The 21,842-nt window shown below is 39.3% G+C and overlaps 1 long non-coding RNA gene across 3 annotated transcripts in view; it reads right to left on the bottom strand.

Annotated features, from left to right (window-relative positions):
• The window catches only part of LOC109566091 (uncharacterized), a 476,832-nt gene that overhangs the window by 297,610 nt on the left and 157,380 nt on the right, over positions 1-21,842 (bottom strand). For all 3 annotated transcript variants that reach the window (XR_011569249.1, XR_011569250.1, XR_011569252.1), the window contains exon 3: positions 13,367-13,484. This is a non-coding gene — a long non-coding RNA (uncharacterized lncRNA). The remainder of the gene's footprint in view (positions 1-13,366; positions 13,485-21,842) is intronic.

Genomic DNA, 21,842 nt, shown 5'->3' with positions numbered 1-21,842 from the left:
GATCTCCTTGCAGTCCAAGGGACTCTCAAGAGTCTTCTCCAACACCACAGTTCAAAAGCATCAATTCTTCAGCGCTCACCCTTCTTCACAGTCCAACTCTCACATCCATACATGACCACAGGAAAAACCATAGCCTTGACTAGAGGGACCTTTGTTTGCAAAGTAATGTCTCTGCTTTTCAATATGCTATCTAGGTTGGTCATAACTTTCCTTCCAAGGAGTAAGCGTCTTTTAATTTCATGGCTGCAGTCACCATCTGCAGTGATTTTGGAGCCCAGAAAAATAAAGTCTGACACTGTTTCCACTGTTTCTCCATCTATTTCCCATGAAGTGATGGGACCAGATGCCATGATCTTCGTTTTCTGAATGTTGAGCTTTAAGCCAACTTTTTCACTCTCCTCTTTCACTTTTATCAAGAGGCTTTTTAGTTCCTCTTCACTTTCTGCCATAAGGGTGGTGTCATCTGCATATCTGAGGTTATTGATATTTCTCCCAGCAATCTTGATTCCAGCTTGTGTTTCTTCCAGTCCAGCATTTCTCATGATGTACTCTGCATCTAAGTTAAATAAGAAGGGTGACAATATACAGCCTTGACATACTCCTTTTCCTATTTGGAACCAGTCTGTTGTTCCATGTCCAGTTCTAAAGGTTTATATAGGTTTCTCAAGAGGCAGGTCAGGTGGTCTGATATTCCCATCTCTTTCAGAATTTTCCACAGTTTATTGTGATCCACACAGTCAAAGGCTTTGGCATAGTCAATAAAGCAGAAATAGATGTTTTTCTGGAGCTCTCTTGCTTTTTCCATGATCCAGCGGATGTTGGCAATTTGATCTCTGGTTCCTCTGCCTTTTCTAAAACCAGCTAGAACATCTGGATGTTCATGGTTCACGTATTGCTGAAGCCTGGCTTGGAGAATTTTGAGCATTACTTAACTAGCGTGTGAGATGAGTGCAATTTTGTGTGGTAGTTTGAGCACTCTTTGGCATTGCCTTTCTTAGGGATTGGAATGAAAATGGACCTTTTCGAGTCCTGTGGTCACTGCTGAGTTTTCCAAATTTGCTGGCATATTGAGTGCAGCACTTTCACAGCATCATATTTCAGGATTTGAAATAGCTCAACTGGAATTCCATCTCCTCCACTAGCTTTGTTCATAGTGATTCTTTCTAAGGCCCACTTGACCTCACATTCCAGGATGTCTGGCTCTAGGTGAGTGATCACACCATTGTGATTATCTGGGTCGTGAAGATTTTTTTGTATAGTTCTTCTGTGTATTCCTGCCATGCCACCTCTTCTTAATATCTTCTGCTTCTGTTAGGTCTATACCATTTCTGTCCTTTACTGATCCCATCTTCACATGAAATGTTCCCTTGGTATCTCTAATTTTCTTGAAGAGATCTCTAGTCTTTCCCATTCTGTTGTTTTCCTCTATTTCTTTGCATTGATCACTGAGGAAGGCTTTGTTATCTCTCCTTGATATTCTTTGGAACTCTGCATTCAGATACGTATATCTTTCCTTTTCTCCTTTGCTTTTCGCTTCTCTTCTTGTCACAGCTATTTGTAAGGCCTCTCCAGACAGCCATTTTGCTTTTTTGCATTTCTTTTCTATGGGGATGGTCGTAATCTCCGTCTCCTATACAATGTCACCAACCTCCAACCATAGTTCATCAGGCACACTATCAGATCTAGTCCCTTAAATCTATTTCTCACTTCCACTGTATAGTCATAAGGGATTTGATTTAGGTCATACCTGAATGGTCTAGTGGTTTTCCCTACTTTCTTCAATTTAAGTCTGAATTTGGCAATAAGGAGTTCATGATCTGAGCCACAGTCAGCTTCTGGTCTTGGGTTTGTTGACTGTATAGAGCTTCTCTGTCTTTGGCTGCAAAGAATATAATCAATCTGATTTTGGTGTTGACCATCTGGTGATGTCCATATGTAGAGTCTTCTCTTGCATTGTTGGAAGAGGGTGTTTGCTATGACCAGTGCATTTTCTTGGCAAAACTCTATTAGTGTTTGCCCTGCTTCATTCCATACTCCAAGGCCAAATTTGCCTGTTACTCCAGGTGTTTCTTGAGTTCCTACTTTTGCATTCCAGTCCTCTATAATGAAAAGGACATCTTTTTTGGGTGTTAGTTCTAAAAGGTCTTGTAGGTCTTCATAGAACCGTTCAACTTCAGCTTCTTCAGCATTACTGGTCAGGGCATAGACTTGGATTACTGTGATATTGAATGGTTTGCCTTGGAAACGTACAGAGATCATTCTGTCGTTTTTGAGATTGCACCCAAGTACTGCATTTCAGACTCTTTTGTTGACCATGATGGCTACTCCATTTCTTCTGAGGGATTCTTGCCCGCAGTAGTAGATATAATGGTCATCTGAGTTAAATTCACCTATTCCAGTCCATTTTAGTTCGCTGATTCTTAGAATGTCGACGTTCACTCTTGCCATCTCCTGTTTGACCACTTCCAATTTGCCTTGATTCATGGACCTGACATTCCAGGTTCCTATGCAATATTGCTCTTTACAGCACCGGACCTTGCTTCTGTCACCAGTCACATCCACAACTGGGTATTGCTTTTGCTTTGGCTCCATCCCTTCATTCTTTATGGAGTTATTTCTATACTGATCTCCAGTAGCATATTGGGCACTTACCGACCTGGAGAGTTCCTCTTTCAGTATCCTATCATTTTGGCTTTTCATACTGTTCATGGGGTTCTCAAGGCAAGAATACTGAAGTGGTTTTCCATTCCCTTCTCCAGTGGACCACATTCTGTCAGACATACTACCATGACCCGTCCATCTTGGGTGGGCCCACACAGCATGGCTTAGTTTCACTGAGTTAGACAAGGCTGTGGTCCTAGTGTGATTAGATTGACTAGTTTTCTGTGAGTATGGTTTCAGTGTGTCTGCCCTCTGATGCCCTCTTGCAACACCTACCGTCTTACTTGGGTTTCTGTTACATTGGACGTGGGGTATCTCTTCACAGCCTCTCCAGTAAAACGCAGCCGCTGCTCCTTACCATGGACGATGGGTAAATTGGCTTCCCAGATGGCTCAGTGGTAAAGAATCCCAAATCTATAGTCCCCCCAAAACTGTAATTCACTGAAATGAAGAAATAAATTTCAAGTAGAAAAAATGAATAGATGTTTACATTGATCAAATTAATAAAAAGGAATGAGTCATGTGGACATGTTGGGATGGAATTTAAGAGTCCTGCTACTTTGAAATGGAACACTAACATCAGTAAAGAAAACTTAAAACTGATAATTTTACCACCACAAAAAGGTGATTGACAACTCATTAGTAAGTGAATGTGGCCATTTCAAAGGGTGTTTAGCATTAGTTCTTGAACAAGAAAACTAGGAGTGATTTACAGTTGAATATATCTTATATGATAGAAGCTTGCTGCTGCTGCTGCTAAGTCGCTTCAGTCGTGGCCAACTCTGTGCAACCCCATAGATGGCAGCCCACCGGGCTCCCCCATCCGTGGGATTCTCCAGGCAAGAACACTGAAGTGGCTTGCCATTTCGTTCTCCAATGCATGAAAGTGAAAAGTGAAAGTGAAGTCACTCAGTCGTGTCCGACTTTTCACGACCCCATGAACTGCAGCCTTCCAGGCTCCTCCGTCCATGGGATTTTCCAGGCAAGAGTGCTGGAATGGGTTGCCATTACCTTCTCCAATGCATGAAAGTGAAAAGTGAAAGTGAAGTCGCTCAGTCGTGTCCAACTCTTAGCGACCCCACGGACTGCAGCCCCCAGGCTCTGCTGTCCCTGGGATTCTCCAGGCAAGAGTACTGGAGTGGGGTGCCATTGCCTTCTCCAGAACGTTGCTAGAGGTTTCTAAATTTGACAACAATTTCAAAATTTTGTATGACATTGCCAAAATGGCTCTTGAAACCAAAGAAATCTTTTTGTAAATCTGTCAATTTAAAATTGTTCTCAACCATTCAGAAGAAAGATTGGGTTATCTTTCTATTCTTTCTATAAGAAAGGATGTACTGTAGAGCATAGGGAATTCTACTCTTTAAAATTGGAAAGAAATTTTAAAAAGAGTAAATACATGTATATTTATAACTGAGTCACTTTGTTGTACACCTGAAACTAACACAACATTGTTAATCAATAATACTCCAATATGAAATTAAAATTTCAAGAAAAAGAAATGATGTTACAAAGTTGTGGCCATAGGCAATCAAAAGATATGTATTCAAAATGTAGGAGGAAAAGTATTACCAAGGAGTTTCTGGTAGCTAATTAATAAAAAATATTATTTTCCTAGACTTTGTGATGTTTGCTGTCAGCTTTTAAATCTTGTGATTTGTTTTGTTATTTTAAATAATAATTCCCTTTTGTGTCTAATTTTGCATTTATAATTTGTATTCTTTCCTGTAAAGTGAGCTTCTAAATATGTATAGGCTTTGCTCAAAGCCTGGATGCATCCCTGATCACATGAAGTAGTCCTGCACCTAGGACTTTTCACGACCCCATGAACTGCAGCCTGAAAGGAGAAAAGAATATTTAATCTGACCCTTATAATATTTGCATAGGCAGGGAAAAAAGGTATAGGAGATAACCCTTTATTTCAAATTTGGCAGCACAATGCATAGGTATCAATTAATCTTGTTAATAGCAATTGTGTATTTAAAAGTTGCTAATTTCTGATTCAACCTCAAAAGTTGAAAAGTCTCTTTCAACCTCTTGCCTCTATTAGGTGTGTTCTTACAGTAATTAAACGTGCTGTTCCTCCACTTTGTCTTTTAGCGGTGATTATCTGCTTCTATTTCCTCCTAAGATCTGTTGATTAGCCGTTAATAAGAGTTTTCCTTGCGGCTTAGCTGGTAAAGAATCCGCCTGCAATGCGGGAGACCTGGGTTCAATCCCTGGGTTGGGAAGATCCCCTGGAGAAGAGAAAGGCTACCCACTCCAGTATTCAGGCCTAGAGAATTCCATGAACTGTATAGTCCATGGGGTCGCAAAGAGTCGGACATGATTGAGCGACTTTCACTTTAACTTTTACAAAGACCTCAAAGAGATAAGCTTTCCAAACCCCTGGTTACATCCCAGCTCCAGGCCTTATATAATAATTCCAGTGTAATTCACTTCAGTAAACATTCAACTGGACATCCACTATACACAGGGCACTGTGCTAAGTACTAAGGGAGCAAAGGTAAATATGACATAGTCCTTGGCCTCAAAGAACTTACAACATGATTAAAAAATTAAACACAATAATATCAGTTCAACTTTTTTTCAATAGACACTATTTAGCTTTCAGTCCATTACCTCATTCCTCATATTCATCCAATGAAGAAGGAGTTCCATTTTAAACAATGAAGTTTAGTTCCATTTCACTGGTGAAGAAGCAGATTTAATGACTTGTTTAGGGCCAGATGTCAAGCAGGAGCAGGATCAAGACTGGAAACAAGACCTATCTTTCTCTAGAGCCTTAATATGATCTACCAGGAGCACAACGGAGAGCATTTAACCCTGACTGGGGGACATCATAGAAAGCAGAGCTTGTCTGAAAGGTGGAATGAGTTTGTCCCAGCAAAGAAAAGTTATTCCTGCAGAGAGGAATTTACACACAAAGGCAAGGAAGTAAAACACAACAAGGGACATGTCGAGAAACCTCATAAACCTTGTAGCTCCTAAATTAACCAAGATCCTGACTTCTAATACTGAATAATGTGGTGACAAATCTCACTCCATCCATCAGTTTTTTCATTTCCCCAACCTTTCTTTACGTCTCTCCTTATTTTAATCTTTCCACAAGCATGGATACAATGGCTTTTTAAATACTCTTCCTGTTTTTTAGTAAATTTAGTAATTGGGGGAAACAAATAATCAAATAATCCCACAAACAAATGTAAAATTGCAGCTATGACAGATTCTACCAAAAAGGCAGGTGGTGCTCCAAAAGTCTATAATGGGGGAAATCAAATAACCTACCCAGGCATCCCTTGAAAAATGTTTCCAGAGCTGAGCTATTGGAAATGGGAAGGAGATAACCAAATAAAAAGGGAGGGAAGGATGTTCAGAAAAGGATCTACATACACAAGGGCCCTTGGGAGGGAAGAAGTATTTTGTGGGACGGAGTCCAAGGGACTGGAATACCAGTGTAGGTGAAGCTGAAAACATAAGAGGATAGAAGATAAAGCTAGACAGGGTACCACTGAAGAATTTGCACCTTTATTCTTAAAGCAATGGAAAGCTACCTAAATATTTTAATCAGGTAAGTAATATCATCATATTTGCACTTTGGGAAAATTCCCTTTGATCATCAGATAAACTGGAAAGGAGTCAGAATGGATTTTTTTACACACTACCATGGCTTGCTCCGTGGGAGTAAAGCTATGACAAACCGAGACAGCATATCAAAAAGCAGAGACATCACTTTACTAACTCAGGTCCGCATAGTCAAAGCTATGGTTTTTCCAGCAGTCGTGTGAGAGTTGGACCACAAGGAAGTTTGAGCACCAAAGAATTGATGCTTTTAAACTGTGGTCTGGGAGAAGACTCTTGAGAGTCCCATGGACTGCAAAGAGATCAAACTAATCAATCCTACAGGAAATCAACCCTGAATATTCATTGGAAGGACTGATGCTGAAGTCGAAGCTCCAATACTTTGGCCACCTGATGGGAAGAGCTGACTCATTGGAAAAGACCCAGAGGCTGGGAAAGATTGAGGGCATGAGGAGAAGGGGGAGACAGAGGATGAGATGGTTGGATGGTATCACCGATTCAATGGACATGAGTTTGAGCAAACTCAAGGATACAGTGAAGGACAGCAAAGCCTAGTGTGCTGCAGTGCATGGGGTGCCAAAGAGTCAGACACAACTGAGTGACTGAACAACAACAACAATGTGAAAAATAGATAGCTAGTGGGAACTTGCTATACAGTACAAGGAGCTCAGCTTGGTGCTCTGTGACAACCTAGATGGGTGGGAAGGGGTGGGAAATGAGAGGGAGGCCTACAAGGGAGGGTAAATACACACGCACCACACACACACATACACACATATACACATATATAGCTGATATCCTTCATTGTACAGCAGAAAGTAACAACATTATGAAGCAATTATACTCCAATTTTTTAAAAAAGAACTAAAAAAAGAAGATTATGTGATCAGCCCAGGAAAAAATGATATGCTAACTTGGACAAAAGAATTGGTGGAAAGCATGAAGAGAAATGAATAGACTGTACATAGGAGACAAAATAAAGGACTTAATGATAGGTTGGATGTGGACAGTAAGGGATAAGGACTTGTTGGAAATAAGCCTAGGTTTCTGGTAGCCCAATAGGCAGATAATTGTTTCTAAGCAGAGATTCAGTAATCAAGCTTCTTCCATTGGGGGCTCTACCACCTGCAACTGATGGCTTCCAAGGTCCCTGTGGTCATCTACATCAAGAGGTAGATCAATAGCAGATTGAAAATGAGAACTTTTTATGGAGCAGGGCTGGAAGAGGCTTACATCACTCTGCTATATTCCTTTGGCCACACTTGTGAGGAAGGTTGGGAAATAGAGTCTATCTAGCTGTGCATACAGAAAGAAGAGCAAAGGAGTTTTGTCACTAGCTAGCAGTTTCTGCCTCAGTGGAGACACTAAAAAATGAGTACAGTTGACCATTGACCAGTCAAATATCCATTTGACCCTCCTTAGAGATCAAATTGCCAACATCCACTGGATCATGGAAAAAGCAAGAGAGCTCCAGAAAAACATCTATTTCTGCTTTATTGACTATGCCAAAGCCTTTGACTGTATGGATCACAATAAACTGTGGAAAATTCTGCAAGAGATGGGAATGCCAGACCACCTGATCTGCCTCTTGAGAAATTTGTATGCAGGTCAGGAAGCAATAGTTAGAACTGGACATGGAACAACAGACTGGTTCCAAATAGGAAAAGGAGTACGTCAAGGCTGTATATTGTCACCCTGCTTATTTAACTTATATGCAGAGTACATCATGAGAAACACTGGACTGGAAGAAACACAAGCTGGAATCAAGATTGCTGGGAGAAATATCAATAACCTCAGATATGTAGATGACACCACCCTTATGGCAGAAAGTGAAGAGGAACTAAAAAGCCTCTTGATGAAAGTGAAAGTGGAGAGTGAAAAAGTTGGCTTAAAGCTCAACATTCAGAAAACAAAGATCATGGCATCTGGTCCCATCACTTCATGGGAAATAGATGGGGAAACAGTGGAAACAGTGTCAGACTTTATTTTTCTGGGCTCCAAAATCACTGCAGATGGTGACTGCAGCCATGAAATTAAAAGACGCTTACTCCTTGGAAGGAAAGTTATGACCAACCTAGATAGCATATTCAAAAGCAGAGACATTACTTTGCCAACAGAGGTTCGTCTAGTCAAGGCTATGGTTTTTCCTGTGGTCATGTATGGATGTGAGAGTTGGACTGTGAAGAAGGCTGAGCGCTGAAGAATTGATGCTTTTGAACTGTGGTGTTGGAGAAGACTCTTGAGAGTCCCTTGGACTGCAAGGAGATCCAACCAGTCCATTCTGAAGATCAGCCCTGGGATTTCTTTGGAAAGAATGATGCTGAAGCTGAAGCTCCAGTACTTTGGCCACCTCATGCAAAGAGTTGACTCATTGGAAAAGACTCTGATGCTGGGAGGGATTGGGGGCAAGAGGAGAAGGGGACGACAGAGGATGAGATGGCTGGATGGCATCACTGACTCGATGGACGTGAGTCTGAGTGAACTCCGGGAGTTGGTGATGGACAGGGAGGCCTGGCGTGCTGTGATTCATGGGGTTGCGAAGAGTCAGACATGACTGAGCGGCTGATCTGATCTGATCTGATCTAATACTCTGTATATGAGATTCCACATCCATGGATTGTAGCAACTGTGAACTGTGTAGTACTGTTTAATTTACTACCAAAAATGTGCATATAAAAGGACCCATTAAATAAAAACTCTTATTATTCAAAGGTCAACTATATATTCTTTAGTAAGGCAATGGAAGTGTTCCATTGGGGCAAAGAACAGTTTTCTAACTCCTAGAATTTTTTTCGGTTTCATCTGTTTTTCTCTATATCCCTTCTCTTTATCATACTGTTTGTGTTCAAGAATAAGTAGGAGTGTTACTTAATTCCACATCTGTATGTATTCATTTTTAATGAGAGCAAACCAACTTTTCAATACCTATCCATTCAGTGGATATTTAAGGGTCTACAGTTGTCTCAGTCTAGTTGTTTCCTTCTTATCCAAAGAAGGCACAAAGAAAGAAAACTATTCTTTTACAGTTAAAAAAAAAAAGGTTATCAGTACTTTAAATTTATAAGAAAAATGTTTATGTGCAAATATGATTACTTTCAGCTTCCCTCATGGTCAGACAGTAAAGAATCTGCCTGTAAGGCAGGATACCTGAGTTCCATCCCTGGATCAGGAAGATTCCCTGGAGAAAGGAATGGCAATCCACTCCAGTATTCTTGCCATAGATAGAGTAGTCTGATGGGCTTCAGTCCATGAGGTCACAAAGAGTCAGACATGACTGAGTGACTAACACACACATGATTACTCTAATGTTATTTCTAGTAACCAAACAAATGAAAACAGTTTAAACAGTACAATAATGGGGGCATTTACATTATGGCACACCTATACAATGGAATATTATGCAGTAATTAAAATGTTTAGAAAGAGATTTTTATGGAGTGGAGAATATTTATGACATAGTGGTAAGTGGGCAATGCATAAAGGACTATCTCAATTACATAAATATGTGTATGGAAAGAAGAAGTGCACCAAATATTAACTATGGTTATTTCTGAGACAGGATCAAAAGAACATTGTAGTCTCCTCTCTATACTTCCTTATATCTGTAATTTACTTTTTACAATGATATTCATATCAAATTAAAAGTTTTCTTTTTAAAAATTAAAGCCAATTCAAAGAAGCCACAGAAATCTTGAAAATATGATACGTAATCACAGATGGAAAACTCAGCAGTGGCCACAGGACTGGAAAAGGTCAGTTTTCATTCCAGTCCCTAAGAAAAGCAATGCCAAAGAATGCTCAAACTACCGCACAAAATTGCACTCATCTCATACGCTAGTCGGACACGACTAAAGTGACGTAGCAGCAGCAGCAGCACACGCTAGTAAGGTATTGCTCAAAATTCTCCAAGCCAGGCTTCAGCAATACGTGAACCGTGAACTTCCAGATGTTCAAGCTGGTTTTTGAAAAGGCAGAGGAACCAGAGATCAAATTGCCAACATCCACTGGATCATGGAAAAAGCAAGAGAGCTCCAGAAAAACATCTATTTCTGCTTTATTGACTATGCCAAAGCCTTTGACTGTGTGGATCACAATAAACTGTGGAAAATTCTGAAAGAGATGGGAATATCAGACCACCTGACCTGCCTCTTGAGAAACCTATATGCAGGTCAGGAAGCAACAGTTAGAACTGGACATGGAATAACAGACTGATTCCAAATAGGAAAAGGAGTACGTCAAGGCTGTATCTTGTCACCCTGCTTATTTAACTTAGATGCAGAGTACATTATGAGAAATGCTGGGTGGAAGAAGCACAAGTTGGAATCAAGATTGCCAGGAGAAATACCAATAACCTCAGATATGAAGATGACACCACCCTTATGACAGAAAGTGATGAGGAACTAAAAACCTCTTGATGAAAGTGAAAGAGGAGAGTGAAAAAGTTGGTTTAAAGCTCAACATTCAGAAACTAAGATCATGGTATCCGGTCCCATCACTTCGTGGGAAATAGATGGGGAAACAGTGGAAACAGTGTCAGACTATTTTTGGGGGCTCCAAAATCACTTCAGATGGTGACTGCAGCCATGAAATTAAAAGATGCTTACTCCGTGGAAGGAAAGTTATGACTAACCTAGATAGCATATTAAAAAGCAGAGACATTACTTTGCCAACAAAGGTCCATCTAGTCAAGGCTATGGTTTTTCCAGTGGTCATGTATGGATCTGAAAGTTAGAATGTGAAGAAAGCTGAGAGCTGAAGAATTGATGCTTTTGAACTGTGGTGTTGGAGAAGACTCTTGAGAGTCCCTTGGACTGCAAGGAGATCCAACCAGTCCATCCTAAAGGAGATCAGTCCTGGGTGTTCATTGGAAGGACTGATTCTAAAGCTGAAACTCCAATACTTTGGCCACCTCATGCAAAGAGTTGACTCATTGAAAAAGACCCTGATGCTTGGAGGGATTGGGGGCAGGAGGAGAAAGGGACAACAGAGGATGAGATGGCTGGATGGCATCACAGACTCGACGGACATGAGTTTGAGTGAACTCCCGGAGTTGGTGATGGACAGGGAGGCCTGGCGTGCTGCGATTCATGGGGTCGCAAAGACTTGGATATGACTGAGCCACTGAACTGAAATGAAACAAAAAATGGACGGTGAAACTGAAGGTTCAGTCTAAAATTTTGGAGGTGGTTACCAGAAAGCTAAAGCACTGAAGAATTGATGCTTCTGAACTGTGGTGTTGGAGAAGACTCTTGAGAGTCTCTTGGACTGCAAGGAGATCCAACTAATCAATCCTAAAGGATATCAGTCCTAAATATTAATTGGAAGGACTGATGCTAAAACTGAAATTCCAATACTTTGGCCACCTGATATGAAGAACCGACTCATTAGAAAAGACTCTGATGCTGGGAAAGATTGAAGGCGGGAGGAGAAGGGGATGGCAGAGGATGAGATGGTTGGATGGCATCACCGATGCAATGGACATGAGTTTGTGTAGGCACTGGGAGTTGGTGATGGACAGGGAAGCCTAGCATGCTGCGGTCCAGGGAGTCGCAAGGTGTCAGACACAACTGAGTGACTGAACTGACTGAACTGATGACTTCTTGGTGACCTCTATGCTTCAAAGATTACGTTCACCACCAGACACATCCACAACTGAGCATTATTGTGGACGTGTCAGGTCCATCAGTGCTGGTAAGGCAAAGCCAAAAAGCAGAACTGAGGCCAGAAAATCAGATCTCAGTAGATGATTGGCATAACAAAGCCAAACCTCCTAGTAAAAGAGAATTGAGGGAAAGGCTGGACTTTGGCTACACAAAAGCAAAGCAAGAGGTCCAGGCTTTGAACAAGTTGATGTAAAAGGCAAAGCTGCAGGAGCAGTTTGGATTCAAAAGTGTTAAGTGAGGTTCAGGAGCAAGGAGTTCACATTAATCTCCTATGATGGAATTTCATGCCTCAGGTGAAAATCTAAGGCATGCCTGCAAACATCTTAACAAACAAACATCATAGCTTAGTGTTACCAAATCGGTGTTACCTTTTTCCAAGAAAGGTACTTTTTAATGCCTCGATATTTCAGTAGTAATGATGATAACATTTCCTGAGCACCTATTATATACTTTTTACTGTGGCCTTACACTGCACTAAATGCTTTATATGCTTACAGATATTATCTCATTTTATGACATGAGCATTTCTATCCTATTTGAAAGATGAAGAGACTGAGTCTTGGAGAGGGAAACTGCCCAAGTCACACAGGTAGAAAGTGGTGGTACCAGGTCTGCAACCCAAATCAGTCTGACACCAAAGCTCACAGGCCTAACCACTTCATTGCAGGTCAGTGGTTAGTTCCCTGTGGCCATGGATATTTTCTGTGCTTCTTTTTTTAAACATGTCAGTAAACCAAAAATCCTATCTACCAGGGATGAGGCTAATAGAAACCATAGGTGAGTAAAGAACATTAAGATCTTCGGTGCCTGTTAAAAGAATATTACTACTAAATATATATATATATATATATATATATATATATATATGTATATTTATTTATGAGAGTTAATTTGGAAAATAAAGAAGTCTCCTCAGCATTCCTAACATTACATCATAAGCTCTGAAGTTGACTCTTCTTTATCTCTAGCCAAGGTAAATAAGGAAGAAATGAAAAGTTTATACTAGAGATGGCTAAGAAACCATGAAAATTAGCCCAGATTCAGGAAGGATCTAAATGGAATAAGTAAGGTATTAAGCAATTAAGATTTCTGTTTGAAAACACAACATACAGCCCTTATGTAATTCATCTTTGGATCACTGAATTGTACCTTCTTTAGACCAAACATCCAAAGAACAGTAAAATATAAAATATAAATATCAAAAGCCTTTACAGTACAGCAAACATTTCTGTGGACTGAAGCATAAAATCAACTGGGCAAAGCTGAACAATGAATAAAAGAGTAAATACTCCCTTCTTTGCTTCTCAGAGATTTATGTAGCACTGTTGAATATCAGTTGCAACTTAATAACATGCTTATTTTTTTTTAATGTGTCAAGATTTGACATGTTTTCTTCTGTTGAGTGAAAGCTCATGCAATTAGCTGTGCAGAAAGCTACAAACATGGTCAGGCCACTTTACCTTAGCAGAGGTAATTGTTTGCAAATCATTGGAGTGTATAGGCTCCAAGTGCTGGTCAAATCTAGCAGACCATTCCAAAAGTAACCATGGGGCTTTGGTACGTATCATTTACTTCCTCCTGTTCAAAAAAACAAAAAAGGTTAACCCTTCAGCAGCAATTCTCATCCTTTTTCCAAGAGATGCTTTAAATACTCTGGGATGAAACTGAAGTAAAATGAAGTCAAGTAAAGTGAAGTGAAGTGCAAGTCGCTCAGTAGTGTCTGACTCTTTGCAACCCCATAGACTGTGGCCCGCCAGGCTCCTCTGGTGGGAATTCTCTAGGCAAGAATGGAATTCTCTCCATGGAACTCTCCAGGCAAGAATACTGGAGTGGCTTGCCATTTTCTTCTCCAGGGGATCTTCCCAACCCAGGGATTGAACCTGGGTCTCCTGCATTGCAGGTAGACTCTTTACCATCTGAGCCACCAGGGAAGCCCATGATCATCTTGGAGGAGGGTCAAAATCAAACATCTGCTCAACAACAGCAAAGAAATTTTGGATTTGTTTTGTCTTTTTAATGATTTGAGTGCCAGTCTGAAGATTTCATTTTGAATTCACTGCACTGATATCAAGATACACTTTATATTCTATGAGTGTGCTTAAAGGAGAGTAGGGTAAGTTTTGATATCAAATAAACTGAACTAGAGGATAAATAAAAAAACAACAAATGCAAAATTATGTAACACAAAGTTTTTCAGCTCTGCCAGATGCTTCTGTAGCAAAGAAGGTATCCCAGCAAGTCAAATGCATGCCCTGTTATCTTCACAATAGCTTCAATAACGAGCTATTTGGTGTGGAAGCAGGCTTGGGCCCTGGCTCTTGATAGTTTTATAGCCCTTGGTCAAAGTTTTCAACAGCATTTGGGCAGGCGTGACTAGGCAGCTAGATTACACATACTGACTTTCCACTTGCAGATATACAGTATTTACTTTACAGGGTGAGCCAGTAAATCAGCTGACCAATTAGGCCACAGATTCTTTGTGCCTCATGAAAGCTAAACAAAGACTGAATATAAAAATCTCAGAAACGCATGAAGACTGGACTTTCCTTTAACGTGTCTTCATATAATCTCCATGAAAAAGAATGTCAATGACCAGTAATCTTCAGAACTACTTCAGTGTAAAAAACAGAGCGTCTCTCAAGTGAAGAGCTCTAGTTCTTTGGGTTTATGGAGACCCACATTCAGACAGTAGATAGGATCAAACTTCAGAAAAGAAGGCAATTTTTATAAGAAATCTCCAGAACTCCTCTAAACCCCACTGCTATTTGGCCTGTCATTTAAGTACCTCCACAGTCAATATTCCAACTTTTTTACCAATATTTCTATCAATCAATTCTCTCTTCTAGCCAAATTGATCTTCCCATGGTCCCCTGAACATGTGATGTGCACTGCTACCTTGCTGCCCCATCTTGAACCATTGAACACCACTTAGAACGTCATCATCCTTGCCCAGTGGCCTGTAGGTCACTGCTACTTGAGTGGCTGCCATACTGCAAATTCAACAAATCTAGTCTACCATCAAGACTATGTTCTTATTCAACTTCCATCACCAGTACCAGCATTCTTACATTTCAGTGAGGCTCAAAACCTTGGACTTACTTTTCAGTCTCCTTCTTATTCCATATATCCCATATTTACTCTTCCAAGAGTCCCACAGCCTGTGGATTCTAGCATTGTTATATTTCTTGCAAATAACCACCTCCCTTTTTTCAGTTTCACTGCCAACACCCTTGTTCAGGCCTATTTTCTCACCTGGGCCATTTAAAAACTTTCCCATTGTCCTCCCTGTCTCCAACTTCTCTACCTTTAATCCAATCTACATACCTCAGCCAGATTAATCTTCCTAATTTCAGCTCCAAGTCACATCACTTCTTTGTGAAATACCTTCAATAGCATCTCATGGCCTAATAAAGTGTAATTTAGGAGCTGACCCCAAGAACATTTCCCAATAAACTTTCTATACTGAAATCTTTATCTCAGAATTTATGTTCACGGAACCCAACCTAAGACACCCAAACACCTTTCATATCTTTCACTTCTGTCCTTCATATAATGCCTACATTCCAGTCAAGCCAGGGCATCTGCCATCCTTAAAGACATCCCACGCGTTATCACTAACCAATTCATCCACAAAGTATCTACTGAATATCTAAAATATTCCATACTCTAGAAGAGGTATTGACAAACCTAAATGGATATAGACAAGTGAACAGGCCATGAGAATTCAGTATGAACACTGATTTTCCAGCTGAGACCAGAGGAAGAGCAAGGGAGAAGAGGGTGCTAGCTCAGGAACAGTGTACACAAAGTCCTGGAGATGGGAAAACTCATCTGGGGAGTCCACAAACTGTAAGAGCACTTCAAAATGGCTGAAGCTCAGAGAGCTTAAGTGGTGGGAGCAAGACTTGAGGCAAGAAAGGCCAGCAGGACCAGAACAAGAAAGAACAGTAGCCTTATTTTGGGATCTTAACACTATCCTTAGGACAAAAGAGAGCTATTAGAGAACTTTAAAGTAAGAAAATAATGACCACATTTGTGCTTTAGAAAGATTTCTCTGCCTACAATGTAAAGGAAAAATTAGCTGGAGGACATATTGAAGGCAGGTGGTTACTGTAGTCATTCAAGTAGAAGATAATGGAGAGCTGGCCCAAGGAGGTAACAATGGAGACCAAGATACCTGGACAAATTCAGGAGTTACTGAGAAACTAATATAAAAGGCATGAGGATTTATCATATGGAGGGTATTAGGGAAGGAGGAGTCAAAGATTAAATCATGTTTCAGACTTAAATAACTAGATGTATATTATTCACTGAAAAAGGAAACACTAAGGAAGATACATAATTAGGGAGAAAAATAAGGAGTTCACTTTTGGCCATGCTAGATTTAAGGTACTTAAATAAGAGTTGGATATGTGGGTGTGTACAAAAGACAGTTAGCTATATAGGTCTGACTTTTGAGAAAGCAGTCTGGCTAGAGGCATGGTAAGGCATCATCAGCCTACATTTGGTCATAGAACCTGGGGGTAAGACTGAAAAGAGCTGTCATAAAAGCAGAGAGAAACTCAGCGGAGTGTGGTGTCATGAAACCAAGAGAATATTTCAAGATAAAGCCAAGGGTCAACAGTATCAAATAGGCCAAATAAAGTCAGGACCAAAAAGATTGTCCCCTAACTATAAACACCTCTGTGCCTTTGCTCAAACTATTCTACAACTAGAAACCATAGAAACATTTCCCATATTTCTTTCAAGGATAGTCTCAAATCGCCTCACATTTTCGTGGTGATTTATTGAACATCATCACATGTTACCTCATTTACTGGCTAAGATTTCGAGGGTTAAAAACCACCTCTTATGTATCTTGGCATCCCTCTAAGCTCATTAAAATGTGAATGCAGTAGGTTCAGAAAAGGAATCAAATTTGCACTGAAAGCTCCATGAAAAGAGGAGAATCTATGGATGGGAAGAGCTGGTCCACAGGCCAGAACTATTGCTTGTTCCTGTCAGCAAGACTGCACAGCTAAGACAAGTCTGTGTCATGAAGCATTGCCCTTGATTGTTTAGAAAGAGATACAGTCATTATCCTTATATGCGAACTTACTGAATGAAATGATGGTGACAAGCTCATCCTGCCTCTTCACCATGACAATAACCTCATGGACCAGGTTAGCGACAGATCTGAAGCAAAATACCCACAACCCCAGATCCTGACTGACCTCACTTACCCCAAAAGGGAGGCCATGTATAGACAAGGATAAGGGAGGCATTTGTCTTCTGACTGTTCTTTTTTCTGGAGGGCAAATATCTAAAAAGGAAAACCTATTTGAATAGGTGCAACTGCCAGCTTCACTTACCCCTTCATAGTTAATGAGCCTATTTTGTTTTATAGGTGCTTCAAAAGAGCTGACAGAGAGGAGACAGCTCTGAATGGAAAACACGAAGCAACTTGCTGAGCTCTCATTGTGAGGTCAACTGCTTGCCTTCTCGTGCCCTCACAGACCTACATTTAAATGATTCCCTTTTCAAACACAGAGCAAAACTCAAAGGAGAAAAGAATTCTCACGTTTCAAGTGTCAAACAAGGCAGCTTGAGGGATATGCGGCCACCAACACAGTAACAGTTAAAGCAATAGTGATGTGGTACATGTTTTGAAGACATTCAGCCTAAACCTCCAAAACTTGCGGCTCAGCAAGTTGCCCTCCCCCATCCCTGCCTACGCAACATTCCTCTTAAGTTCTCAAGAGGCCCTGGCATTTAGAACACTGGCAAATATTTATTCAATACCCAGAAAAGTACTTTAAAAAACGGTGGGTCCTTGATAGTGGTAACACTCTACACTGGTAACAAATAACCCTTTACGCAGTACCTTTTTATAAATGGAGAAGACAAGAATAGTGAAGATGAAAGTTAAAGGTAAAAATTCCCAGCAGTTTCTGTCTGGAATATGTTACCTAAAAAAAGAACAGTTCAGTAAGATGTTAGTCTATGCCTATTAGTATTCAGCACCACAGGAGTTTGGGTGGTCCCTTCTTTTCATCAAGTCATCTTGTCATTCAGCTCTGCTTCTATATTAATATTGCACATAATATTGCAAACTTCACTCTGGATGTCTTTACCCCTTATACTGTGGTTTCCACTGACAACCCTGAGTGGCTTAAAAATATACGATCCACTTTACACTGGCCCAGCCTACAGGTGTCCAAGCAGGCATGGCATCATTAATGTGGGACCAGCCATGTAAGGGAGAGAATTTCAGACAGAAGAAAGAGCACTACAAATCTGAAGCTTAAGAAGGAAATTAGGGATTTAATCCAATGCCAGCATTTTACGCGACTTGAAACATTTTTAAACAAGCCAAGACATGAGAGAAAGTATTTCACCAAGGTCACATAGTTACAAGGATCTTCTCAGAATTAGTTATTCTCTTGTGCTGCTGTTTTAATACCTGTAATACTAGATTCCTATCACAATATAATGACTTCTCTGGTGGCTCAGCAGTAAAGAATCTGCCTGCCAATGCAGGAGACACGGATTCAATCCCAGGGACGGTAAGAGCCCCTGGAGAAGAAAATGGCAACCCACTGCAGTATTCTTGCCTGAGAAATCCCATGAGCAGAGGAGTCTGGTGGGCTATAGTCCATGGGGTCGCAAAAGAGTTAGACATGATTTAGCAACTAGACAACAACCACATAATAATATGAGTAGCTACACTTTATAATCTTAATAACCACACAGAGCCAACAGTTAACTAGCAGGCCTTCTGGAGTAACACACACAGAGGGATTAAGAATAATTCAGGCAGAAAAGGATATTCTCCAAACACTAACTAAATGTTAAGTTGTAAAGAAGGTTATTTGTAATAGCCCACAAATTTTTCACCTGTAGCTAGTAAAATTATAACAACAACAAAAACAGGTGGAATTTTTTAGGTATATTAACACATCTAATTCTGACAACAATCCAATGGAGCAGAATTATTATTACCCCCATTTTAGAAGTGAGGGAACCAGGGCTCAAAAAGGTTAAGTAATTTTCCCAATTGTTTACAGGTTCTATAGCTAATGAATGAGAAATCAAAAAGTTAGATCTAAGCTGTCAAGCTTCAGAGAGTGTCCTCTTAACCATTATGCTGGTACTGACTAGCCTTAATATCAATCAGTTCAGTTGCTCAGACAGACCTTTGTCACCAAAGTAATCTCCCTGCTTTTTGATATGCTATCTAGGTTAGTCATAGCTTTTCTTCCAAGGAGCAAGCATCTCTTAATTTCATGGCTGCAGTCACCATCAGTCAGACTTAATATACACAACCATAAACAACATGCATAAGATTGATTTAATTTTTAAAAGTTTTATTCTATATACAAAATTTAAGATTTTTCTACTTTTATATAGATCTTGGAACTGTTGATCTAAGACAGTAGAATAATACAGTATCCCACAGTTTTCAAGCTGTCCTCTCCACTGATGTATTACATTTCATTTCACTAGCTAATGTTTATGACTAATTAATATAAGACTGCATTCAGTTTAAGAACTAAAGGTATGGACTTATTTTAACATTTCACAAGAATGCAGACTTTTTCTCTAAAAGATGGCCTTTTTTAAACTAGAGATTTAGCACCTCTATCTTTTGGTCATCGTTCATAAGTTGTTCCAGTCCCCATAATTTATTAGTGGAAATTATGCTTGGTTTTGCAATAACCCATTGCAGATTGTAAATGGGATTACTTTTCACTAAGTGTAAATAAAAGATGCCAATTGTTACTACATATTTTATCAATGATAAATTAACTGTAACTACAAGTGAGCTCACTTTTTGAAACAAAAAGCCTGAATTTTTTTAATGGTCAAAATAGGAGATGGCTTCTCTGTCAAATACTTATCACATACATTTAAGCTGATCAGAATTCTCCCAACTGTCAAATTATAAATCACTGTCAAAAAACAACAAATTAATTCATTTTCAATTTACAAAATAATTGGAGTAATTACAATTCAATAGAATTTGTTGAATATAATGTGACTAGTCAGTACCAGTAACAAATAAGCATCTGTGTTATTTACAGGCAGAAATAAAAGGGTTACTTATTTTTGTGGAAGATCAACTTCTTTTTAGCTCTTCTTCTCTAAGTAGCACATGGGCCTCAACAGTTCATTTTTTCTCTCACTTTTCAAATAAGATAAAGTAAAAATCTGATTTCAAAAAATAATTATAAACTAAGCATACTAAGCATGGTATCTTACTTTAGTAAGATAAACATGATGAACAGGACAACATAATAGATGCTCATGAGATATACCTAAAAATTAAAAAAATAGGTATAAAATAGTTTAGCACCACCAGTTTAACTACATTTTTAATGGAGAAAGACACAGTGTAGTAAATTTCACTGCTGCTGCTGCTAAGTCACTGCAGTCGTGTCCGACTCTGTGCGACCCCATAGACAGCAGCCCACCAGGCTCCGCTGTCCCTGGGATTCTCCAGGCAAGAACACTGGAGTGGGTTGCCATTGCCTTCTCCGAAATTTCACTTAATCATTATAATTCTTTGACCAAGTTTCTACATACACTTGTAGTATTTCTAATTTTTCTATTTTATTTTTACTTTCTATACTATTTTCATTGTAATTACTTCTTTGGGGGGTAAGTTTTGCAGTGAAGCTTTTATCATTTATGAGATTTTTATATACATCAAATGTTACTTCAGTCATTCCAAATTTTCTTTTCATGACCATTTTTTTCATATCAAGTAAAACATTTTGCCATCTCAGTTTTGTCAGTATTTTATTCTTCTGTTAAATTTTGTAAATAACATATTTTATAATGTGAAGTTTTAATAACCGTCATTGTTATTTATTATTAATTCTTTACATATATAACATTCATTGTGATCTTGATTAAAAAATAACTGATTGCTTTGTTGGTTCATGATAATGAGTAATTTCTCTCAGATAATCCAGCATTGACGTAATTATTAACGGTCAACCAGTTGTATGGTTTGTATACTTCTAATCACCTTTGTATTCCATGAGCTAACTGTCTACATCCTACATCATTGAGTGAATTATCTTGATCAAGTTGTTTAACCTGATGACCTGGTTGTTTCTGTTTTCTAATTTATAAAATCAAAGTTATAATAGTGCATACCTTATAAATTGAGAAAATACATGCAAACCATCTAAAACAGAGTCTGGCACCTAGAAATCAATAAACACAGCTATCATACTTTTCACTTTTGTTATTGGTGTTAAGTAAAAAGCAGAAGGATCAAAGTGTTGTTGATATCAATGTAATGGAGTCAAAATGGTAAGATCAAAGCAGCAAAATTAAAATGTGGGATCAAAATATCCTGTTTTATTTACACCTAGTGCCTAACTCTCTTTGAAAGAAGAAACTTTCATTATTACATTCTCTATCATAATTTAGCAACCATTTTACTGTCTTAGGAATGACTATATTTAGTTCATTTAAGTAAAAAATAAAATACAACACTATGCAATTCATAGCAAAGACTTCTACCTCCTAGTGACTTGTTTTTGGCTATAACAACCGCTCACCGTTCCTAAAAATTGCAATACGTGTGTTAACTCACTAATGTATATAGAGGCAAACATCCTCAGTGAAATACTAGCAAAACAGAATCCAATAACACATTAAAAGACTGATACAATATGACCAGGTGGGATTTATCCCTGGGATGCAAGAATGGTTCAGTATGTTGCTGTTGTTGTTGTTGTTGTTCAGTTGCTAAGTCGTGCCCGACTCTTTGCAACCCCATGGACTGCAGCACACCAGGCTTCCCTGTCCTCCACTATCTCCTGGAGTTCAGTATAAGAAAATCAATTAATGTGATAACCTACATCAACAGAACAAAGAATTTAAGTCACATGATTGTCTCAGTAGATGCAGAAAAAAAGTGTTTGACAACATTCAACACTC

Source organism: Bos indicus, chromosome 11 (genome assembly GCF_029378745.1).
Source record: "Bos indicus isolate NIAB-ARS_2022 breed Sahiwal x Tharparkar chromosome 11, NIAB-ARS_B.indTharparkar_mat_pri_1.0, whole genome shotgun sequence".
In the NCBI taxonomy this organism is placed as follows: Eukaryota; Metazoa; Chordata; class Mammalia; order Artiodactyla; family Bovidae; genus Bos; species Bos indicus.
This window is presented reverse-complemented; position numbering and strand designations above follow the sequence as displayed.